General features: G+C 45.6%; 1 protein-coding gene across 14 annotated transcripts in view; it reads left to right on the top strand.

Moving 5' to 3' along the window:
* LOC147449581 (intraflagellar transport protein 172-like) overlaps positions 1 to 23,867 on the top strand; it is a 248,756-nt gene that overhangs the window by 5,503 nt on the left and 219,386 nt on the right. Inside the window, exon 2 of one of the 14 annotated variants that reach the window (XM_086522006.1) lies at positions 5,054 to 5,190. The exons of 12 other annotated variants lie outside the window; for them this stretch is intronic. The gene's annotated coding sequence lies outside the window, so the exon portion shown is untranslated. The remainder of the gene's footprint in view (positions 1 to 5,053; positions 5,191 to 23,867) is intronic. One more of the 14 variants, XM_086522007.1, reaches the window with a different exon arrangement.

Genomic DNA, 23,867 nt, shown 5'->3' with positions numbered 1-23,867 from the left:
AAAGCACCACATGCCCTCACTCAGAGAAGTTGTTGCCAGTGCCAGCAAGAGAAGACTCTGCCGCCAGAAGACACAAGAAATCACGAGACTACGAAGCACGGAAGTCGCTTTTCTCGCGAAAGAGCGACAGGTATCTATTGTGGATTTGGCATACGAATTGTTGTCCCGTGTTTGTGTGTGTGTTTGCAGGTACTTCATTGCGAAGGAGAAGCGGGAAGGCTTCGGCCTACGCTTGGGAATTCCGGGAACGGAATTCGGAAATTGTCTGCGGAGTCTCGACTTCGAGTACAGACGGAAAAAGGATTGAGAGCTCGTCTCTCGGATTTCCCTTACGGGAAGGAACGACCATCGAGTCAAAGAATTAGAACGGAGGGGTTTTCTCCGGTTCTTGTGCTTGTAAAAAGATTCTCCCTAATAAAGGATTCTCTTTAAGGGGGGGGACCAGCCCATTTTTTGGTCCCAAATACTGTGTCGAACTTCTCCCTCAACTCTGTTTAGTTGAAAGATTATTTATTTTCATCCTGTTGATTATTCGTGTGCGCTCCCGTTTATGACACTCCTCATCGTACCAACTATTGTAGGGCATACTCCCAGAACGTCGTCTGTGTCCAGGTTGGGTGTATGGGTATGCCTCTGCTGTTGCATCATGTATAATCTGTCATTATCTAGGTAAGCTCCTCTAATGGACGTCTTGCCTCCTTTGTGGCCACGCGTCTGTAAATACTATCCATGTAGAGAGAATCAGTCTGTAAATACTATCCATGTAGACAAAGTCAGTCTCCGATATAAAAGTGTATCTAGTATGCGTAGATGCCCGGGCCAGCGACGCTGCACTAAACTAGAATGAAACTGTAAATGTGAGGAGGGCATGATCTATTGCTACCCCAACAGGCTTAGGGCCAAGTGTATAACATAGTCCACCGTGCTAGCCCCATGTCTGTGAGGAAAACAAGTGAATCCATTGCTGCTGAAAATCTTTGTATGCCATTCAAGATGGCCAATCCATGTGCAGTCCCCATGTCTGTCAAATATCTCGTATACTCATTATGCACCACATCCTGTGAGCTCCTGGCCAATCCCATATCATTGACATCCAGCTGTCTTACCATCTCCTCTGAGGTATCATAGAAGGCCGTTTGAGAGTGGCCCGTCCTAGTATTGAAATCCCTTAGGAGGATAACATCCCCATCTCTAGAGAACTCCCCATATGTCCTCATCTGAAATCATGTATAGTGATTGCCCCTTGCGTGGTGCATAGAGAGATGTGCTCGGGGGCAAATAGCATATTGCAATATTAAGAGGCCTCCCCGTTTGTGCTGTCACCCTGACCCACATATATCTAGCATGCTCACCTCTGCAAACAATATGAATGAGAGGGTGCAACTCTTCCTTGAATAAAACTGCTACACCTCTTGATCCACGTCCTCTATGCTCTGATCTCACCTCGTCTACAAGTGGTCTCCCAATGGTATCCCGTCACACACACACACACACACACACAAAAATACTGATTTTTGCTTGCTATTTTCTCCCCCCACTTTGGTCTTTCCCCCTATTGGGATTATAGAGCTTTCTTTGCTCTGCCATTATAAAAACGTGGGGCAAAGCCCTTGCATAACCGAAGCGTGAACTTACTAGTATCATTATATGGGGAAGGCGGCCCCGTCTACTCTCTTCTACTCTCTGACTATGGACCTCCCAGGCGATGGCAATTGCGGGCCAAGTGTGGGATTCTCACAGTAAGGGGCGGCCAGGCGCATTCATCTCCACCTATCTGGAAGCGTGCACACCTACCTATATAAACAGAGGTGAGGGCACACCTTGGCCCTCACTTAGCCTTGGATTAGGTTTTTTCTGCTTATTTTCGTCACTATCTGAACTTGCTAAAGAAATGGAGCTTGCAGCTCAAGCAACACAGGTGTTGTATTCTACCTTACTGCTAATTCTGTTTTTTGGTTTGTTCTTTGTAATGCTATGCATGGTTGAGATTGGAGCCGTCTGTTTTACATTATATATTGGTCATAATCATAAAACAGTTGCGCCATGGCATGGATGGCTTAGGTCTTGAGACCTAGATTTGCACTTAAAGGAGAGATGGTCTCTGTTGAAGACTTCCATGAACTAAGCATAAATTTGTTGCAGGTGGTCGTACTTAAATCGCTGAGGGTTGCTTGTTACATTTTTAAAAATGATCTTCTTTTAACAAACTGCTGTGCATGACTGGCTGGGGTCTTGAGACCTCGTGTTGGTAGCTGTTTCTATTGAAACACTAGCATGGGCTGAGGTTCCTCTTGCAAGTAGGTATGGGCTCTGTGCTTGCAGCTAAGGGTTGTTGATTTCACTAATTGTTATCATTACCGCCTTGCAGTTTGCCGCTGCAGGGGTGTCAAATAAAGAGTTAGTCTGAACTAGCCGATAAGGGTTGTTTAAAAAAAAAAAAAAACTGTGTTGAGCCACTGCATAGCTGGCTTGGGTCTCGACCTTGTTTTGCATTTGGTAAATGACCTCTGTCGAACACTGGCAAGGATTGAATGTTTCTAGTAGGCTTTGTGCTAGTAGATAAGGGTTATTATTTTCAATAACCGGCTATCTTACCTACCTAGTAAAATGTCGATACTGATGTGTTAGCTTATGGGTTGCCTTGGTCGTAATGTCATAATAATCAGTATCTAATTCTCCTAAATGATTTTCTCATGTTAAACTGATCATTTAATATGGGGAAGTGCCAGGGAAGAAAAAGCTAGAATATTGGTTAAGCTAGCAGACCGGCCACAATAGGGATCCAAAGGAGGGAAAATAGGGATCCAAAGGGGGGGCCATTTGCAAAAGAGCCATGTGCAATAATGGGCTTAAAAGACCCTAAGGTTCAGCCCATTAAGACTTCCAAAATGCTAAGGTTCCAAAATTCAAAGGTTGTGTCCAAAGGTCAAACTTTGGGAAAATTGGACGCTTGGTGTGTGCCCCAAAAGTCTTTAGCAATCCCTACATAGGAGGGGGCGAGCCTTGCTTGTAGGGGATGAGAGAGAAAGTCACACACACACACACACACATACACACACAAGCTCCCTTTACACAAAGGGAATGAGGGACACATGTCAGCTCCCTAGCCCAGATGCCCACAAGGTGTAACCCAATTCCATTTGGATGGCCTTGGAGGTGGACCAATGAGAATTAGTCTAGTATAATCTAGTTTAATCAATTTAAAAACACTTAATAAAAGAACCAATGAGAATTAAGCCCCTCTAAAAGCTATTGGACAGTTCCCCAAGGGTCCAATGAGCACCACAACCCAATGGTTTTGCCTGATTCCTATGGCCCAGGAAGGCAAACACTTCCAATGAGAGTATAGTTAATTATTTAAAAGACCTACAGCTCTCACAAAAGGGGAAAAGGGGGACACATGTCAGAAGATGTCACATAATGCTAACTTAATTGTCATTGGCTAGCCCTAGGGGAGGTCCAATGAGAGGGTAGCATGAGCAAATAGCAAGAGGGGTCGACCAAGAGAGGGAGGGGGCTGATTTTTGCAAGGCATTATCACACACGCACTCACACAATCTCATGTGTGAAGTAAAGAAGACTCTCTCTCCTTCTCAAGCTTTAATGGAAAGCTTATCACCTACTCCAAGCTTGTGAGAAGGGAGGCCTACACCAACAACTCTTGGCTTTGTGATGCAAATCCAACCAAGAGCCAAGCTTCAATGCATGCTCATCTCCTCTACCATGCTAATTACTAAGCTAAGCTATGCTAATATGTGTGATTATGTGAGGAGATGTACATCTTTTTCGTAAGAATACTCCTTCTTCCTCTCAATCTACTCTCATACCCCGCTAGCTCTCACCATCTTCGAAGGTGTGTGAGGTCTTGGGTTTGAGACCGGAGACAATAGATGTTGTGGTTGATAAGTGTTTGCTTGGTGCATGAAGCTTTCATCTTCATTGCACTAGCTAGTCTTGAAGGAACACAAAGAATTGTATTGTACAATGTCTCTCTTGATGGGAGAAACCATAATACAAAGCCTTTTGGAGGGGGGATCGGCTCCATGTAAATCCTGTCCTCAACTGTTGTCAATAGCTTAATTTCTCTCTTTTGAAAGTATTGTTCATGCTATCTAACTAGCTGTTATGCTTTTTGTTGCTCTCTCCACCCAAGCACTCTTGTAATTCTCATTAGGAATCTATTCTAATGAAATGCCCACTATGTTCATGCTAATTTCCGCTACACACGAGTTTTTAGGCCATTAAATGTTACAGTAACCTTTCTCTTGGATATTCAATATTCAAGAGGGGAGGGAGCTTGACTGGCAGGATTCGGAAACTGTTGGTTTTTTTGATAAAACTGGTTGCCACACTTGGGCTTATCACCGTTGGGACTTCATATCAGATAAGGGGATGGGGTGTTTTTTTAAGTACCCATGACAATTGAAACTTTAAGGCATCATACTTTAATCAGGCGAGATACTACAATCCGTGATAACTTGGCATTCTGAAGGTAAGTATATAGCTGTTACTGCCGGCTTTGGAAAAAAGCTATGGTTGGTAATCCATGAGTCTACTTAGTATAGATGGAGTTTTTGATACTTTGTTGATTGGTCATACTGTCATTTTTTGTTGCAAAAAGGGAGATTATACATTAACCTCTTTTTTGATACCATTGGGCATCTTACACAGTTTAAGTCGTTCATTGATCTCTCGGTGTGTAAAGAAATACCAATGACACCTTGAGATTGTTACTCAGGAAGGTACGTATATGGTTACTACTGCAAAGCATAGCTACCAAGCTATGGTGTAAAAAATAGATCTCACTATGATTGAATTGATATATGGATTCTTGGTGGGCTTCACAGCTCAGTATAAAAGGTAGAAGGTAACACTCATCTTTTGATGTAATAAGTAAAAGACTGCTATCATACAAGTTCTAATAAATAACTTAGCTTGCCTAAAGTAAATAAAATCTGTAAGATGGACATGGATAACAACTGATAGGGTCCATTGATACCTGTAAAACACATCCAAAGCTAACTGAATTGTTGTCTTGTTTGGATGGATGCAGGTAAGGACTCTATCCTATCTTGGAGGGTTTTCTTTTCTTTGGCAAGCAACCTTACTTAAATGAAGTACTCACTGAAGAACGGGGAACTTCTTCCACTACTGGTCTAACTGAAAGAGGATCTCTTTCCTACAATCATTGTACTTAAATAATTCTGATACTGAGTTATTTTTGTACTTATCAGTTCATTGTTCCTTGGCCTGCTGTCTTTTGAATGTAAAAATTCAATTATGTCTTATTAGTTAAGATTTAAACAGCTACACACACACACACACACACACACAGAGAGAGAGAGAGAGAGAGAGAGAGAGAGAGAGAGAGAGAGAGAGAGAGAGAGAGAGAGAGAGAGAGAGAATGAAATGTTATATTAACGTCTTCGAAAGGCCAAAATGACCTATGAGACCAAAAAGTTACAATTGGTGAATCTGATATCATGTCTGAGTACGGAAATTACAAAGTACAAAGTTACAAAGAACTAACACTAAAACACTAAGGAGAAAGGAAATAAATCTGAAGTTGATTCGGGATTGAGACGAGATACGGGGGGGGGGGGTTTGGTGGGTTCAGATGAAATCTCTTATCGGTCGCTGTCGGATCTCATCAACCTCCTCCATGGTCAGTACTCTGGTTGGGCGTCTTGCATGTCGAGCTAGAGTGATCTGTATCTTCTGTTGCAGCCTTTGTCTGTGGTGGGAGACCCCCCAAGGTCGTGGGCGTCTTGATCTGCCTAGCTCAGTGGCTTGGTAAAGCAGCGTACCTCTAGTATGGCTGGGCTCTGAGATCTGTTGTAATGACTGCTCCTCTGGTTCTCCCCTGGCTGGTGTAAAGAAATCTATGATTCGTTTATGAGACTATCTTTCCCCTGATGTCCTCAACAAGCTCTCCCTAAGTCTGCGCAACTCTAGCAGGAACAATCCGAGGCATCTCTGATCCTTGTATCTCATGACTCTAGAAAAAGGCCCGAAACCTTCTCTGAACAGGCAGTGGAAGTGGCCGCGTATCTCATAGTACGCCGGGCAATGACATGTGTAGTGCAACTCTGTCTCTGGCTCTAAGTTACATAGGTGGCATATCCTGGCCCCTGCTGACACCCCTCGAAATTGGCTAGTCTCGATCTGGAGCTGATGTGAGGATGTGCGTATCTGCCCAAGAGCGCATCTTATCCCATGAGATAAGTGCGTATCCATGTATGCAGGCCTAGTCACAAAGCCGTCCTCCGTGAGTTGGAGAAGATGCTCTTTGTAGAAGGCCATCTTCATGCCCAACTCCTGTGTCGGCTGTATCCATGTGCTCTTGGTATCTAGCTGGATCAGGTCATGGCGTATGAGTCTGGTGATCTCTGTCCGCGTGAGAGACAGGGAGGGTGCATCCAGGGAGTATTGAAACGGAGGCAATCTATCCATGTTGAAACCATGCGACTGAAACCATGCTGTCATCTGTCCATACCAACATGCTGTATCCCCTTGTAGAGCTAGTTGTTGGGATGACTCCATGACAAGCCGAGCGTATCTGTCCCTGGGGAGATCCCATAGACTGTGCATAAAGATACTGATCTGGTCAATGCCTCCACCACGAGAGGAGGGGGGGGGGGGGGGGGGGGGCGGGGCAGCTAGCTTGGCTCAGATAATCTCATGCGGTAGTGAGGCCTTAGCCTGAATCATCCGAGCGATCATAGAGACTAGAGGCCTCTCCATACATCTCCATCCGTCTGTGTTGCCAGATCTCTTGTGGTGGTCTACTGAGGGTCCCCATATCTGAACTCCATAGAGCATAGCTGGAGTCACTAGAGTGTCAAAAAGCCAGAGTTTGTTTGCGGTTCCTGAAATTGAACCTGCAAACACATCCTCTCGAGCCCTCCCAAAGTTGCATATGCTCTCGTCAGTCTAGTCTCCGATGCTCTCCTTTTAGTGAAAACACTGGTCCACCGAAGACTACCCCAAGATAAGTATATGCATCTGTGTACTCCACAATCTCCTGGCCATACGTAAATGTGGGTGCTGACCTCCTGACCCACTGTGGTGTGGTGTTGAACACCATAACCCCAGGTTGAGAGACAATCCACTGTCACGAGCAAATGTATGAAGAGCATCCAAATGATGGTGCATCCCCTCTGGAGAGTCAGAAATCAGCACAATATCATCAGCATATAGTAACAACGGAATGTCACGTGACACATCCAACCCTATGTGTCCGTGGACAAGCTACAACATGATCAGGGTTCAGTCAGTCTAGTCAGTCTAGATTTAGAAGTGATCTGGCACTTTTGTGAGTCTATTCGTAGATCGTGCATGCCCAGTCACTTAGTGTAGATGCATATCCTCTGGTTGCACACATCATGATCATCAGTAATCCCATCAGAATCCATTAGAATCAGTTAGGGGAATTTTCCAGTGCATTTAGCCTATTTTCCCTATTTTTGGTATTTTTCACTTATTATTTTGAAGTGACTTTCCAACAAAAGTAGGTAGGGCAATTTTGCTAAAAAAATATATAAGCAAACCCAAGTTAGCACTTTCTTGCAGAAGAGGCAGCAGGAGCTCCCCGCTCAACAGGCATCTTCTCAGCAAGAACTCGTGGTACCCCCAAGCTTGGCGATTCCCTCTCCAAGCCCTAGCGTTTTTGGACATCCTCAGCACCTCCCCATCCCTGGCATTTTTCAGCCTTGCTTGATCGCCACAGACACTCAACCCTAGCGTTTTGGTCTTCACCAACAGTCCCAGATTGCCTGGCATTTTCAGCCTTCCCATGATCTCCAGCAGTGCTCAGAACCCCAGCGCTTTCATCAACGATACAAGATCTGCTAGCGTTTTTCATTTTCAGCCATTGTTGCAGCAGATGAGCAGCGTTTTCAGCAGTTAAGATTAGCAGCAGATTCAACCCTAGTTGGTTGCAGAAGATAGCCATTTTCAGCCCTCGAAAACGCAGCCAAAACAGTCATTTTCAGCCACCCAAAACAGCCCAACGATTAGCAGATTTTCAGCAGATAGAAGACCATAGATTTCAGCCACCCAAAACAGCCCAACGATTAGCAGATTTTCAGCAGATAGAAGACCATAGATTTCAGCCCTTAAGTTGTCGTCGTCATCACCGTCGTCGTCACCGACATAGTCCCAGGTTGCATCAATCCATTGCATCGTCATTGTACCACTATGTGCAATCAAAAAGTAGACCACTCTCGCCGACGAGAGTGGGGCCTTCGGAGGAGGGTTTTACAACGTCTTTGGTGTCGTATCTCTCTTCTCTCTCTATCTCTCAGTCTCATACACTTGCACGCACAGTGTCCATTCACTTTGTTTGTGATCATAGCATTCTCTCACTAAGAACGGAAAGCTCTCCCTTCCATAAGAACAAAAGGAACCTTGAGCACAATTTGGAGCACTCATCTTGAGCAAAGCGCAAACAATCATTCCGTTGCACCTTACATTGGTATCAGAGCTTTGGCAGTGTTCTGTATCACTCAAGGAAAGAACCACAAGAACCACAAGAATTTTTTTTGCTTGTTGAGGTCGCATGAACCCAAGTTCGCTTGGGTGTGTCGATTTCTAATCGTGTTTTGTTGAAGAGTGATAGGAATCCCAAGAAAGAAGGGCTTGTCCAGCTTCCCCTTGTGTCTCTTTTCACTCATTGAGAGCGGACTGTGCACTTAGCGGCCGGCCAATCGACGTGAGGTGGGCAAAAGCAACCTTGGTGTGAGCGCAAGGCTGTCAAGGGGTGCGCCCGCGGAAAAGAGTAGAACTCGGGTGAAGAGAAGATCCTTCTCAAACGTGATTTGCAAGCGAAAGAAAACCTCAAGAACCTCAAGATCCTCAAGAACACAAGAACCCAAGAACCCAAGACCCTCAAGAACCCAAGTTCCTTGTGAACTTAAGCACCAAAGATCATAGTGCATGGTCGTCACCCGAAGCGGAATGGATACTTCGCATACAAGTGATGAGCATGAGAGAGGCGGCGAAGATTTTTCCCCACTAGGAGATTTTTTCGACCCTCCCCCTTCGCCATCTACGCCACGAGTTGTACTAACTCCTATGAAGATGATGGTCAAGTCGATGTTGGACATGATGGCACAACAACAAGAAACGAATCGAGTTGCGTTGGCACAACTCGCAAGCAAAGCAAAACAACAAGAAGCTAAGGACTGTGAGCGCGACGAAAGAAAAGCAAGACTTGCCGCACAACAAGAAGACAATCGCCTTGCTTTAGAACGCGAGCGCGACGAACGCAAAGAAAGAAAACAACAAAGAAAGGCGGACGAGGCAGCACGTAGCGCGGCCTTGGAGGCCGAGCGTGTAGCTCAAAGATTGGCTTTGGAGACCGATCGTGAAGCTCAAAGTAGGGTGGTCTCGTACGGTCACGTACGTTTTGTCCACGTACGAAGACGTACAATACTCATCGAACTAGAAAATTTTATGTCGTACTACATGGTTACGTACGTTCAAAACTAAAAACACGCAATTCTTAAGCCTAGATTTTACACTTGAGACAATTAGACAATTGATTATGACATTGGACAAAAAGGCAACTTGCAAGTGCCAAGTGCTGACACTCAAGAGTCGAAAATCAAGAGACACAATGGGCATGAACCGCGATTCGCATTACATATGTCATAAATCAAAAAGCTAAGTTGACATTTGATAATCGAGATGATACAAAGAAGTAGGCCTTTTAAGCCTCAACGTGTAGAAAGTGGAACTTGGAAGTAGGGGCAAAAATGATATGAGAGACACAAAAGTCTAAGAGCTTCCTCCGCAACATGAGAGAGAGAGAGAGAGAGAGAGAGAGAGAGAGAGAGAGAGAGAGAGAGAGAGAGAGAGAGAGAGAGAGAGATGAGGCTCAAGGCATGTGGGAGGTGAGGGGGGGGATCCTAGGCTAGGTGGGAGGGATCCCTATGCCAAAAGGCAACCCAAAAACCTCCCAAAAAGAAGTGCAGTAAAAAATTCTCAAAATGGTCAAAGTGACCGTTGACTGGTCAAATGGACTAAAAAAGCCACTGGACGGATCGGACGCCTTGAACGAACGGGACGCCACCGGACGCCTCGTTCCGTCCGATGGACGAAAACAACCCTGGCTCAAAGATTGGCTTTGGAGACCGAGCGTGAAGCTCAAAGAGAGCTACGCACTTAAGAATTGCTTCGACGTGCTAGCTTCGAAGACCGAACAACCCAAAGATCGTGGGAGTTCATCAAGTGGTGCAAGCCACGATGCGGATTCCAACCATCCAGTCACAGAGAAGTTGACTTTCAGTAAGTATGACGGTAAGATGGATGCTACAGTTATTCATTCTTGGTTGCATCAATTTAATGCTTATTTTACGACAACTAAGAAGATAGGAAATAGCAAGGTTTTGACGGCAGCTATGTACCTTGCCGGTGATGCCATCAATTGGTACCACGCATGGCAAGAGGCAGAGCTAGCCGCGCACCTAGAGGAAGCTGACGAATTCACGCCCCTTCCCTTCAATTGGGCTGATTATTAAGACAAGCTCAAGGCGCGGTTTATGCCACCTCAGTACCTCGCACGATTGAAGGATGACTGGTGCGCTCTCAAGCAAAATGGTATGCCGGTTATGTCATTTTCTAATCGTGTTTTGCAGCTAGGTACTCAATCACGCAAATCGGATGATGAGCGCAAAGAGGCTTTTCTCTTTGGATTGGACGAGTATATCAAGTACGATGTCGAGGTGCTCGATCCAATCGATCTCAACAAGGCGGTAGCGATTGCTCTCACATAGGAGATGAAGCACAACAAGGGAAAGCCTAAGGAGAATAAGACTTCCACAAGTACCTCGCAGACTTCTCAGAACCCTCAGAACGGTAAGAACGGTAAGACTGGTAAGAATGGTAACTCTTCTAACCAATCTTCCAACAGTCTCTTAGAAAAGAATTCTTCCAATGAATCTAAGGGTAAAGCTAACACAATAGCTAAACCTAAGCTTACTCCAGATGAAAAGGTAGCACAAAGGAATTATAGGAGGATACATCACGTCGGAAGAGCAAAGCACTTATTCTAAGGAAGGTCATTTTCATTGTCACATTAAGGGTCACATAAAAAGAACATGTCCTAAGCTTGAATCGAATGAATGTAAAGAATCCACATAACTCACTTCCTCTGTCAATGCAATTAATGATAACACGAGTGTGCCTCAAGTTTCTCATGACCCTCCCATTGATGATTCTCTCATTAAATGTTATGGTCGTACGTCCGGGCAGCGTTTTGTCATATTGTTTGACCCATGTAGTATGCATGATGTGATCAGTCCTTGTCTTGTTGAGAGAGCCCGCTTCGAAGTTAGTCCGAGATCTCCTTTCGAGGTCTCTGACTTTGTTCCCGGTATGGACGCTCTCATCACGGAGGAGTACCTTGATGTGTTTTTTGGAATTCAACAAGCTGCCTTCACTAGAAGATTTGTTGTTTCCTCTCTTAGGATGTGATATGATTTTAGGCATTCGATGGTTTCGTGATAATAACGTTCTCATGGATTTTGCGGCTAACACTTTAACTCTCAATGCCACAAGTGATTCTCCTATTGTCATTCATGGAGAGGATATTGTTCATTCTCCATCTCTCATTGCTAATATGCAGGACAAGATTGAAAGGATTTAGGAGAAGGAGACTCTCTCAGTCTCTTTTTCTCCACAGCAAGACACACAGAATTTGCATGATTATGAGAAGCATGATGATTTGAATGATGGGTTGGATGACAAAGATAAGCATGATGATTTGCATGATCAAGATGTGATTTCTCACAAGCATGATGAGTTGCATGAAGATGATGTGATAGTTCACAAGGATGATGTGTTAGTGGATGCTTTTTCTAGCGAAGCTAACCTCGTTGTAGATTCGATCAATCACGACGGATCAATCTTGGCTCTCAAGCCTAGATCCAAAGAACCCTCATAGGAAGTATTATGTGTTCGCATGATTGATACGCACGCATTGTTCGAATGTTTCATTCGTGATCGTTTTCTGTATTTTAGTCAGCATCTTTATGTGATCCCTTTTCCTAGGCATGACATATTGTATGTTGAACACGTTTCTCTCATGGATGAGCACGAATGTATGCGGATTTTTCATGAAAAGTTGAAAAGTCTGTATGTCAGGAAGTCACATTCTATGTCTCTTCCTTGGCATGACATAGTTTCCGAACGAGCACATGAAGGTATGAGCACCAAGCGTGGGCATTTTCGTTGTGAATTGCTACAGTTGATTGCTCTAGATCAAAAGAGAAAGATTCGATCTCATTGTTTGCATGTGTTTGATGAACGGGTTGTCACTCCGTCTCTTTGTTCATCTACATTGCATGCACAGTCTTTGAGGAAGACAAGATTTTTTCCACTCACTTTACATCGAATAGGTATGTTCATGGTTTTGTGTTGGAAATGGTTTTATGAATTTTCAGCCATGGAGATTCTTGAAGAAGAAAGAAGCATGTCTCTTGACGAAGTTGAAGCATCGAAGGAGCCACAGGAGACTTTGTCTCGCTTTCGGCGCGGCCCAAAGAAGCAAGCGTTACAGACCTTTATGAAGTTCAAGTACCGCACGACCCACACATCAGAGTGGGCCGGCGAAGAGTCCCTTCCATGATTCCGGATATTGTTGGCGATCTCCCTCGACGCCATACAATTCGGTACCAGTACCTCAAGGGGATGTCACGTGACACATCCAACCCTATGTGTCCGTGGAGAAGCTACAGCATGATCAGGGTTCAGTCAATCCAGTCAGTCTAGATTTAGAAGTGATCTGGCACTTTTGTGAGTCTATTCGTAGACCGTGCATGCCTAGTCACTTAGTATAGATGCATATCCTCTGGTTGCACACATCATGATCATCAGTAATCCCATCAGAATAAATTAGAATCAATTAGGGGAATTTTCCAGTGCATTTAGCCTATTTTCCCTATTTTTGGTATTTTTCACTTATTGTTTTGAAGTGACTTTCCAACAAAAGTAGGTAGAGCAATTTTGCTAAGAAAACATATAAGCAAACCCAAGTTAGCACTCTCTGGCAGTAGAGGCAGCAGGAGCTCCCCACTCAACACGCGTCTTCTCAGCAAGAACTCGCGGTACCCCCAAGCTTGGCGATTCCCTCTCCAAGCCCTAGCGTTTTTGGACATCCTCAGCACCTCCCCATCCCTGGCGTTTTTCAGCCTTGCTTGATCGCCACAGACACTCAACCCTAGCGTTTTGGTCTTCACCAACAGTCCTAGATTGCTTGGCGTTTTCAGCCTTCCCATGATCGCCAACAGTGCTCAGAACCCCAACGTTTTCATCAACGATACAAGATCTGCTAGCGTTTTTCATTTTCAGCCATTGTTGCAGCAGATGAGCAGCGTTTTCAGCAGTTAAGATTAGCAGCAGATTCAGCCCTAGTTGGTTGCAGAAGATAGCCATTTTCAGCCATCGAAAACGCAGCCAAAACAGTCATTTTCAGCCACCCAAAACAGCCCAAAGATTAGCAGATTTTCAGCAAATAGAAGACCACAGATTTCAGCCCTTAAATTGTCGTCGTCATCACCGTCGTTGTCACTGACATAGTCCTAGGTTGCATCAGTCCATTGCATCGTCAGTGTACCACTTTGTGCAATCAAAAAGTAGACCACTCTCGTCGACGAGAGTGGGGCCTTCGGAGGAGGGTTTTACGTCTCTGGTGTCGTATCTCTCTTCTCTCTCTATCTCTCAGTCTCATACACTTGCACGCACAGTGTCCATTCACTTTGTTTGTGATCATAGCATTTTGTCACTAAGAACGGAAGGCTCTCCCTAAAAGGAACCTTGAGCACAGTTCAGAGCACTCATCTTGAGCAAAGCGCAAACAATCATTCCGTTGCACCGTACACGGAATCCATTGCCCTGCTAGCTGAGCCATCCTGTCTCCTTGACGTTCTAAATAGTCCGAAAACTCATCCGAGAGAGAGAGAGAGAGAGAGAGAGAGAGAGAGAGAGAGAGAGAGAGAGAGAGAGAGAGAGAGAGAGAGAAATGAAATGAAATGAAATGTTATATTAATGTCTTCAAAAAGGCCAGAGTGACCTATGAGACCAAACTGATACAAAAGTGGTGAATCTGTTACAATGTCTGAAAAGTGTGAAAATAAATGCGAAAAACTAAATACAAAGTATTAGATAAACTTCTTAGGAGCATTCTGGGTGTCTGGCTAGAATGCTTCTAATCCTTTGTTGTAGTCTCCTCCGATGAAGTGTGCTTCTGCATCTCGGTCGTGGTCGTCTCGATTTCCTAAGCTCAATCGCCTTGTCCATGAGGGTGCCTTTGGTATGAATGTGGGTACTCCTTTGTGCTCACTGCTGGCCTCTTGCTTACCCTTCCATTCCTACTTCTCTCGATCCGAAGAAATCTGTGATCTGCCTCTGAGGCTGTAGTGCTCTTTGTCTTCTCATTAGATTAACCCTGTGTCGATGTAGTTCCAGTAGGTACATGCCTAAGCACCTTTGATCTTGGTATTGCATGACTCTATAGGTCCAAAGCCTTCTTTGAATAGGCAATGGAAACGCCCACGTATCTCATAGTATACGGTGCAATGGCACATGTAGTGTAATTCTGTCTTCGGCTCCATTCCGTATAACTTTCAAATTCTGCTCTCAGGTGGGATTCCCCTAAATCTGCCAAATTCAATTTCCAGCTGGTGTGAGGATGTACGAATCTGACCAATAGCACATCTCAAACCATGAGACAGGTGGATATCCATGTAGCTCGGGCGAATCACAAAACCATCTTCAGATAGTTGTAGGAAGTTTTCTTTGTAGTCGGCCATCTTCCTGCCCAATTCTTGTGTAGGGTCTACCCATGTCCTCTTAGTGTCCAACCGTATAAGATCCTGGCGGATGATTTTATTAATCTCCGTTCGTGTGATTGCCAGTGATGGAGCCTCAAGAGAGTATTGGAAGGGGGGTAATCTTTCCATACTAAACCCGTGTCTCTGAAACCACGAGGACAGTTGCGTATACCAGCATGATGTATCTCCTTTCATTGCTAATTGTCGAGAGGATTCGAGGGCCAATCTAGTATATCGGCAATTATTTGTATCCCATAAACCATGTATAAAGGACACTGATCTGGTAAGATCTTCAATTTCTATCGGAGGGGCAGCTAGTTCCGCTCGGGTAATCGCGTGCGGTACGGAGGCCTTGGCTCTAATCATTCGGGAAATCATAGATACCAAAGGTCTCTCCATTGACTTCCAATTATCATGATCCACAGATGGTCCCCAAATCTGGACCCCATAAAGCATAGCCGAAGCCACCACAGTATCAAAGAGCCAAAGTTTTGTTCGTGGTTCCTGAAACTGCACTTGTGAACACATCCTCTCCAACCCTCCCAAGGCCGCAGAGGCTCTGGACAATCTAGCATCCGCTGCTTTCTTAAGAGTAAACTTCAGTCCTGTAAATACCACACCAAGGTATGTGTATGCATCTGTGTACTCTACTATATCCTGGCCATATGCAAATGTAGGTCCCGATCTCCTAACCCACTGCGGTGTGGTGTTAAGCTCCGCGAATTTGTGTAATGCATCTAACTGCCTCTGCATTCCATCTGGTGATTCTGCTATCAATACAATATCATCTGCATATAACAACAAAAGGATCCATGACCCTGCAAGTTGAGCACCTGTGTCACCCTCTCTATCAATGTAATCTGATACCTCATCTATATACATACCAAATAAAGTAGGGGACAGTGGGCATCCCTGCTTTACTCCAACGGTGGAATGAACAATGTCGGAGTCCCCTTCTGGAGTACGTACATAGCCAGTTACTGACCCGTATAAGGCCATGATCCCCCAGATAATCTCTTTGGGGACCCCTAACTCTTGCATTCTGCGCATCAATCTGGCCCTTGGTATTGTATCAAAAGCTTTCTGAAAGTCCACAAAGCAACAATACATCCTTCTCCCGCTTGCTCTTCCTTCCTCAATAATGGTTCTGAGCGTAAGAATATGATCTAAAGTGGAATAACCCCTCCTGAATCCAGCTTGTCCTGTTGCCCTTATGCCCTCATTCTCTGCCCATCTATCTACTCAATTTTTGTTCCAGAATGGATGCGTACAGTCGGGTCAATGTGTGTCCCACCATAATGGTACGGTAGTTTCCGGGTATCATAGGATCCCCTGACTTGAAAATAGGTACGATAGTAGATAATTTCCAAGATTCAGGTAATCCTTCACACATGACCCGATTAAACAGACGAGCAAGGACTTCTGAAAGTAGATCCCTTGCATGGGTCAGATGTTCTGCTACTACACCCTCATGATCATATGCTCTTCTTGTCTTCATCTTATCAATGGCTTTTTCCACCATTTCCGTAGTAAAGAAAGTACTAGTAGCAGGGCATGGCTCTAGTGGATCTGGTAATGGAGGCTGTCCAGATACCGTATATAATGATGTTACATATTGACCCCAAATCTCAGGAGAAGTAATTGTCGGAGGCGATGAGTGCTCGTGAAATAAACGCCAGGCCTCATGTGAGTCTTGACTCAAGAAGAGCTGATATAAATCCTTCTCCAGTTTGGCTAAAAATGCCCTTTTCTTGCGACGTACTATATGCCGAAGAGCAATCCGAGACTGCTTATATGTGATGATCGCAAGTGTAAGCTCTTTCTGGACCTGGGTTCTCGTCTCTCTGCATTCCTCGTCGTACCAACTGTTTTGAGGCATGTTCCCAGATCCTCTCTTCTGGTCAGGCTGAGTATGTGGGTATGCCTCTTGTGCTGCTCCATGTAGTATCTCTGTTAGCTGAGAAGTAATCTCCTCTACAGTATATACTGGCTCGGCTGACCACATCCTATTATAGATCTTTTCCACATAGACTGAATCGGTCTTTGGCGTGAAAGTATATCTTGTGTGTCTTTTCTTCCTTTGTACTTGAGAGGCATTGTATTGGAAGGCGATTGATAAGGTCAAGAGAGCATGATCCACTGCAATCCCAACCGGTCTGGGTCCCACCTTAAAGTCCTCGATACTAGAAATAAAGCTTGGTGAAGTCATGACATAATCCACTGTACTGGCCCCATGCCTGTGCGGGAAGCATGTGAACCCCCCAGATAAAGGGAAATTCTCTAGACCATTAAGTATGGCCAAACCATGTGTAGTTGCCATTTCCATGAGATGTCTCCCATATTCAGTGTGTTCTTTATCCTGTGAGTTTCTAGTAAGCCCCTCCTGTAATAAATCCACTTCTCTGAGCATTTCCTCAGAAGTATCATAGAATACTGCTTGAGAGTTGGCCGTTCTGGCATTAAAGTCTCCTAAGAGAACGATGTCTCCATCTCTAGAGAACTTCCATATGTCATTATTCAATATGGAGAAAGGGGACTGTCCTTTAGGTGAGGAGTAGACTGATGTACTTGGAGGGAAGTAGCATATAGCGATATATAGAAATCTACCTGTCTCGGCTCTCATTCTCACCCACATATATCTTGCTTGTTCATCTTTCTTGATAATCTGTAGTAGTGGTTTCAGCTCCTCTTTAAATAAGACTGCTACTCCTCCTGAACCCCGGCTACCTCGCAGAGATCTCTTGTCTGGTCGACCAACTGTTTCCCATAAATACCCCTTCACATGTGGCATAAGCTGTCCCGGTATCTGGTGTGTCTCGAAGTAGAAAACTATGTCTCTGTCCCTAAAGTTGTCTTCAAAGGCACCTACATCTAGCCTATATGATCTATTACAATTCCATGCCGCTATCCGGAGCGTCGCCCCATAGGTCTCGCACCGTCATGATGAGCGCTTTTCCAGAACCACTACTTTTCCTCCTCTATAAAAGGGGATTTTCCCCTTTTCTCTTGCTGCCTTGATCTCTGGCATCAACTCTTGCATGTGTGCCACTTGTGCCAATGTAAGGTCATCTCCTAGGAAAATACCGGTTTTCTTAAGAGTTGGCCTCTTCTTTAGAAATTCTTTTCTTATTTCTATATTCGGGAAGCGGAGAATAAGTGGCCTATCCTTTACGTTTCCCTTCTCTTCGATTTCTTTCTTGCCCACTCTCCATGCACTTGTTTGAGTAGGCTCTGTGATGCCCATGCGTTGTAGCAGTTCCCTCACTTCTTCATCTACATTCTCTTTGTCTTTGACTCCTGTGACCCGCACATGCAGACCCCGATTCTTCCTTTTCTGCTCTTCCTCAATGGTCATATTAATAATGGTGGAGGTAGGTGTGGTCTCAGGCATCTAGGCCTTTCCTTTCTTCGCATCTTCAATCCATTTCTCTGCTTCGTCAACCTTTTCTTGTGTCTTAACAAGACGTTCCGCCCATGAAGATGCCGTTTTCGATTTCTGTTCATCTCCTTCCCGTAGAGCTTTCATCTGATCCTTCATGTCCTCGAGCTCCTTCAGCACCGAGGGTTTGTCGTCTCCCTTTTCCTTAGTTGCAGATTTGCAAGCCGCAAGTTCTCCTTTTAGCTCCTCGATTATTGCATCTTTTTCCCCCTTGTGCTTTTCCATATTTGTTCTCCATGCTTCAAAACTTGCTATTGCCTCATCGAGTTTCTTTTGCATAACGCATTCTGTTACATTTACTTCGGCCTTGATTAGGTTTCGTAATTCCGTTTTCAGGATCTGAATTTCCTCATTCTGTATCCCCCGGATCTCTCTCCTTAGTTCTCTCATCATGTCTCCATACATGGAGTTCCTGTAGCTCTCAGTGTTCGCGTGCATTTCTTTCCTGATGTCATCCCTCATATAGTTTAGCTTTGATTTGAGCATCACCTGGACCTTCTCCATCAGTAGCTCATCATGTATCCTTGAGGTTTTCCCAACTTGTAAGGATCGTGGTGATAGTACAGTATCTCTGTTTCTCTATTTGAGAGTAGCCGTCTTTTTTTTGGGGTGGTGTAGCTATCTACACCCGGCCCTTCCCCTTCGGTAGGCGGATCCATCGAACCCGAGCCACAAATGTGGTGTAGGGTACTAGGGTGAGGGACTTTAAACTTTAACGTAGGAGATAGTAGGAGATATTTGTCTCTGCCTCTGTGTGCAGGTTGCTGCGAGAGAGAGAGACTGCGTCCCGCTGCAGAGGGAGAGACCTGCTCGCGTAGGACAGCAGCGCGTAGGATAGCAGCGGAGTAGGACAATTCGCGTAGGATAGCAGCTTGCGTAGGAGGTCGCATGGGACAGCAGCTCGCGCAGGACACCAGCGCGTAGGATGAAATGAAAAAATCGCGTAGGATGTAAGTGAAAAAAAAGTGAAAAAACGCGTAGGATGTCCAGCGCGTAGGGTCACCAGCGCGCTCGCGTAGGATGTCCTTTGGGCCTCCCCTCTGCAGAGAACTCTTCTGCTCGCACAGAACCTGCTCGCGTGGGTATCTACGCTGCTCTCACAGAGAGAGAGAGAGAGAGCAATAGAGGGAGCGGGAGCAGCAGGGGAGCCCGAGGGGGAGGAGGCGGGAGGGGGGGGGGGGAAGGTGGGACTGCAAGGCAACGCCTTCTCCTGCTTAGCTCCAAGCTTCTGCCAGTAGCAGCTCGCATAGGCTCACAGAGAGAGAGAGCTGCACGCTGCCTTGTTCACAGGCTGCTCGCATCCCATCTCGTGTCAAGTCAAGCTCGAGGTTGAGAGAGAGAGAAATGAAATGAAATGAAATGATATATTAACGTCTACAAGAGGCCAAAATGACCTATGAGACCAACTGATTACAATGATGAGTCTAGTACCAAGTCTGGGTACAAACAAGAAAACTACAAACAAAGAACTGATAGGAGTGCTACCGACTCCTATGGGTGGCTAGTAGGCTGAGCAATGGTATCACCATAAAGGTACAAAGTGGGGATAAGTGTCACCATGATACAATATAACAGTAGCATGAAGCCTATCCCGATCGACATTCTGGGTGTCGTGCTAGAATCCTGTGGATCCTCTGCCGCAATCTCCGCCGATGCTGCGTGGCTCCCCTCCTCAGTCGCGGTCGTCTCGATCTCCCTAACTCTGTAGCTCGATCAATGAGAGTACCGCTGATGTGTGTATGGGTGGGAACCGAGCTCTCTGGTGGTGGTGTCCCCTCTGACTCTCTGAGATGCGTCTCTGGGACTGTCTCTGTCTTTGCCCATTCAGTAGAGCGTCTCTATGTCTCTGAATCTCAAGTAGGAATAATCCGAGACATCTTTGATCCTGATATCTCATGACTCTGTCTAACGAGTCAAAAGCATCTCTGAATAGACAATGAAAGCGTCCCCGTATCTCATAGTAGACTGTGCAGCGACATATGTAGTGAAACTCTGTCTCTGGCTCTGCATGGCATAACTGACATATCCTACTGTTTGCTAGTATGCCTCTGAATCTACCTGTCTCAATCCCAAGCTGGTGTGAAGATGTGCGAATCTGGCCAATAGCACATCGTAACCTATGAGATAGATGTGTGTCCATGTAACTGGGCCGTGTGACAAATCCGTCTGTCGTGAGTTGAAGAAGATGTTCTCTATAGAAAACCCTCTTCGTACCCAACTCCCGTGATGGTTCTATCCATGTCCTCTTGCTATCAAGCTGGATAAGATCCTGCCGAATGAGTCTAGTAGTCTCCATCCGTGTAAGAGCCAAGGATGGTGCATCAAGAGAATACTGGAAAGGGGGCAGCCTGTATATGCTGAAACCATGCCTCTGAAACCATGAGCTCATCTGTGCATACCAACATGATGTATCTCCCTGTAATGCCAGCTGTCTGGATGACTCGAGAGCAAGCCTGGCATACCTGTCCCTGGTGGTGTCCCATAAGCTGTGTACAAATGATACTGATCTGGTGAGTGCCTCAACCTCCATAGGTGGGGCAGCCAGCTCCGCTCGTATGATGTCATGTGGGACTGAGGCCTTGGCTCTAATCAGCCTAGAAATCATAGATATCAGGGGTCTCTCCATATTAGTCCATCCAGCACTGTCAATAGACGGTCCCCAAACCTGAACCGCGTAGTGCATAACTGAAGCGACCAAAGTATCGAAAAGCCAGAGCTTTGTTCGAGGTTCCTGGAACTGAACTTGCGAACAAATCCTCTCTAAACCACCTAGGGCTGCATAGGCACGAGTCAATCTAGTGTCTGTTGCCATTTTCAGTGTGAACCTCGGTCCACTAAAGACCACCCCAAGATATGTGTATGCATCAGTGTACTCCATACTGTCCTGACCATATGTGAAAGTAGGTGCTGATCTCCTAACCCACTGTGGCGTGGTATTAAATACCATGACCTTGGTCTTACCAAGGTTGACAGACAATCCACTATCCTCTGCAAAACTATGCAATGCGTCCAAATGTCTCTGCATACCCTCTGGCGATTCTGATATCAACACGATATCGTCAGCATACAATAAAAGAGGGATCCATGTCCCTGCAAGCTGAGCACCTCTATCTCCTCCTCTGTCAATATAATCAGAGACCCCATCAACATACATGCCAAATAAAGTAGAGGACAGTGGGCATCCCTGTTTCACTCCGATGGTGGAGTGAACTATGTCGGATATCCCCTCTGATGTGCGTACATGACCCATCACTGAACTGTACAATGCCATGATCCCCCACATCAGCTCTGTGGGTACCCCCAATTCCATAAGCCGGTGCATCAATCTGGCCCTCGGCACTGTGTCAAACGCTTTGCGAAAATCCACAAAGCTGCAATATATCCGTCTACCATGTGCTCGACCCTCCTCAATGATAGCTCTGAGTGTAAAGACATGATCTAGTGTGGAGAAACCCCTTCTGAAACCAGCCTGCCCAGGTGCTCGTATGCCCATAATCTCTGCCCAACTGCTCAGCCTATGCTCGAGGATGGATGCATATAACCGTGCCAATGTGTGTCCTACCATGATAGTACGGTAATTCCCCGGCACTGTGGGGTCACCTGTCTTGAAGATAGGTACAATAGTAGATAATCTCCAAGACTCAGGGAGACCCTCACACATGACACGGTTGAATAGCCGTGCAAGCATCTCTGCCAACAAATCCCCAGCATGTATAATGTGCTCTGCTACCAAACCCTCATGATCATGTGCCCGTATGGTCTTCATCCTGTCAATGGCCTCCTTTACCATCTCAGTGGTAAAGAAGGTGCTCGTAGCCGGACATGGCTGTGGTGGGTCTGGTAATGGTGGTTGTCCAGGTACAGTGTATAAAGATGTTGCATACTGCCCCCATATCTCTGTAGAAGTAATCACTGGTGGGGGAGACTTCTCATGGAATAGACGCCAAGCCTCTCCTGAATCTCTACTAAGGAAGAGCTGATATAAATCTTGCTCCATCTGGACCAAGAAAGCTTGCTTCTTCCGCCGCACTAGTCGTCGTGTAGCAATGCGAGACTGTCTATAGGTGATCACTCCCAATGTAAGGTCCCGCTGTATCTGAGCTCTCCTCTGTCTACACTCCTCATCATACCAGTTGTTCTGAGGCATGTGTCCAGAAAGACGTCTCTGCCCCGGCTGAGTGTGTGGATATGCCTCTGTCGCTGCCCCATGTAATGTCACTGTCAGCATAGATGTGATCTCCTCCACTGTGTATACTGGCTCTGATGTGCATAAAAGCCTACGTATCTCCTCTACATAGACTGAGTCAGTCTCTGGTGTAAAAGTATAGCGTGTATGTCCACCACCCCGTGAGGCCTGAGATGTATTGTACTCAAAGGAGACTGATAATGTTAAAAGTGCATGATCTACTGCTATCCCAACTGGCCTGGGCCCCACTGTGAAATCCTGAATGTGAGAGATAAAGCTCGGATGTGTCAGAAGATAGTCTACAGTGCTGGACCCATGTCTATGTGGAAAACAAGTAAAACCTGTAGACAATGGGAAAGTCGTTAAGCCATTCAGTATGGCTAAACTGTGAGTAGTCGTCATCTCTCTCAGGTATCTCCCATACTCTGTATGTTCTCTGTCGTGTGAGCATCTCTCAAGTCCCAACTCCTCTGGCTCTAGCTCTCTAAGCATCTCCTTTGATGTGTCATAGAAGACTGTCTGTGAGCTGCCTGTACGGGCATTGAAATCCCCCAGGAGTATGATGTCTCCATCTCTGGAGAACTCCCAGATATCATCATCAAGTGCAGAGTAAGGAGACTGTCCTCTGGGTGAAGCATATATTGAAGTGCTGGGAGGAAAATAGCATATGGCGATGTACAAGAAACGTCCAGTCTCTGCCCTCAGCCTCACCCACAAGTATCTGGCCTGATCATCTCTCCGAACTATGCGCAATAGTGGTTGAAGCTCCTCTCTGAAAAGAACTGCTACACCTCCTGATCCTCTAGTCCCATGTGCAGTTCTGGTGCATGTCCTACAAGCTGTCTCCCATCTGTATCCTGATATGTGCGGCATCAACTGTCCTGGAGCCTGATGAGTCTCTGAGTAGAAAACAATGTCTCTGTCTCTGAAGCTATCCTCAAAGGCCCCCACATCAAGTCTATACGAACCATTACAGTTCCAAACTGCCATCTTGAGAGTGGTCCCATAGGTCTCGCACCGTCATGTAGAGCGGTGCTCTGTAATCACTACTCGTCCATTTCTGTAGAAAGCTAACTTCCCCTTCTCCCTTGCTGCTATAATCTCTGGCATGACCTCTCTCATATGTGCAAGCTGTGAGAGCGTAAGATCATCTCCCAAAAAGATACCTGTTTTCTTGAGGGTTGGCCTCTTCTTTAAAAAGTCTTTCTTTTCTTCCATGGAGGGAAAGCGCAAAATGAGAGCCCGTCCTTTTGAACTCTCCCCATTGCCTTCACTCTTCTTGCCCACTCTCCAAGCTTGTGTGTGCGAGGGCTTCTCCACTCCCATCATGGACATGAGGTTCTTCACCTCTTGGTCCACTTTATCTGAATCTTTTAGGCCGGTCACTCTCACGTGTAGAGCGCGTACC

The sequence above is a fragment of the Adiantum capillus-veneris genome, chromosome 10, assembly GCF_014529385.1.
Source record: "Adiantum capillus-veneris isolate H3 chromosome 10, ASM1452938v2, whole genome shotgun sequence".
NCBI lineage: Eukaryota > Viridiplantae > Streptophyta > Polypodiopsida > Polypodiales > Pteridaceae > Adiantum > Adiantum capillus-veneris.
Note: the sequence above shows the minus strand (reverse complement) of the source record. Positions and strands in the feature narration are given on the sequence as shown.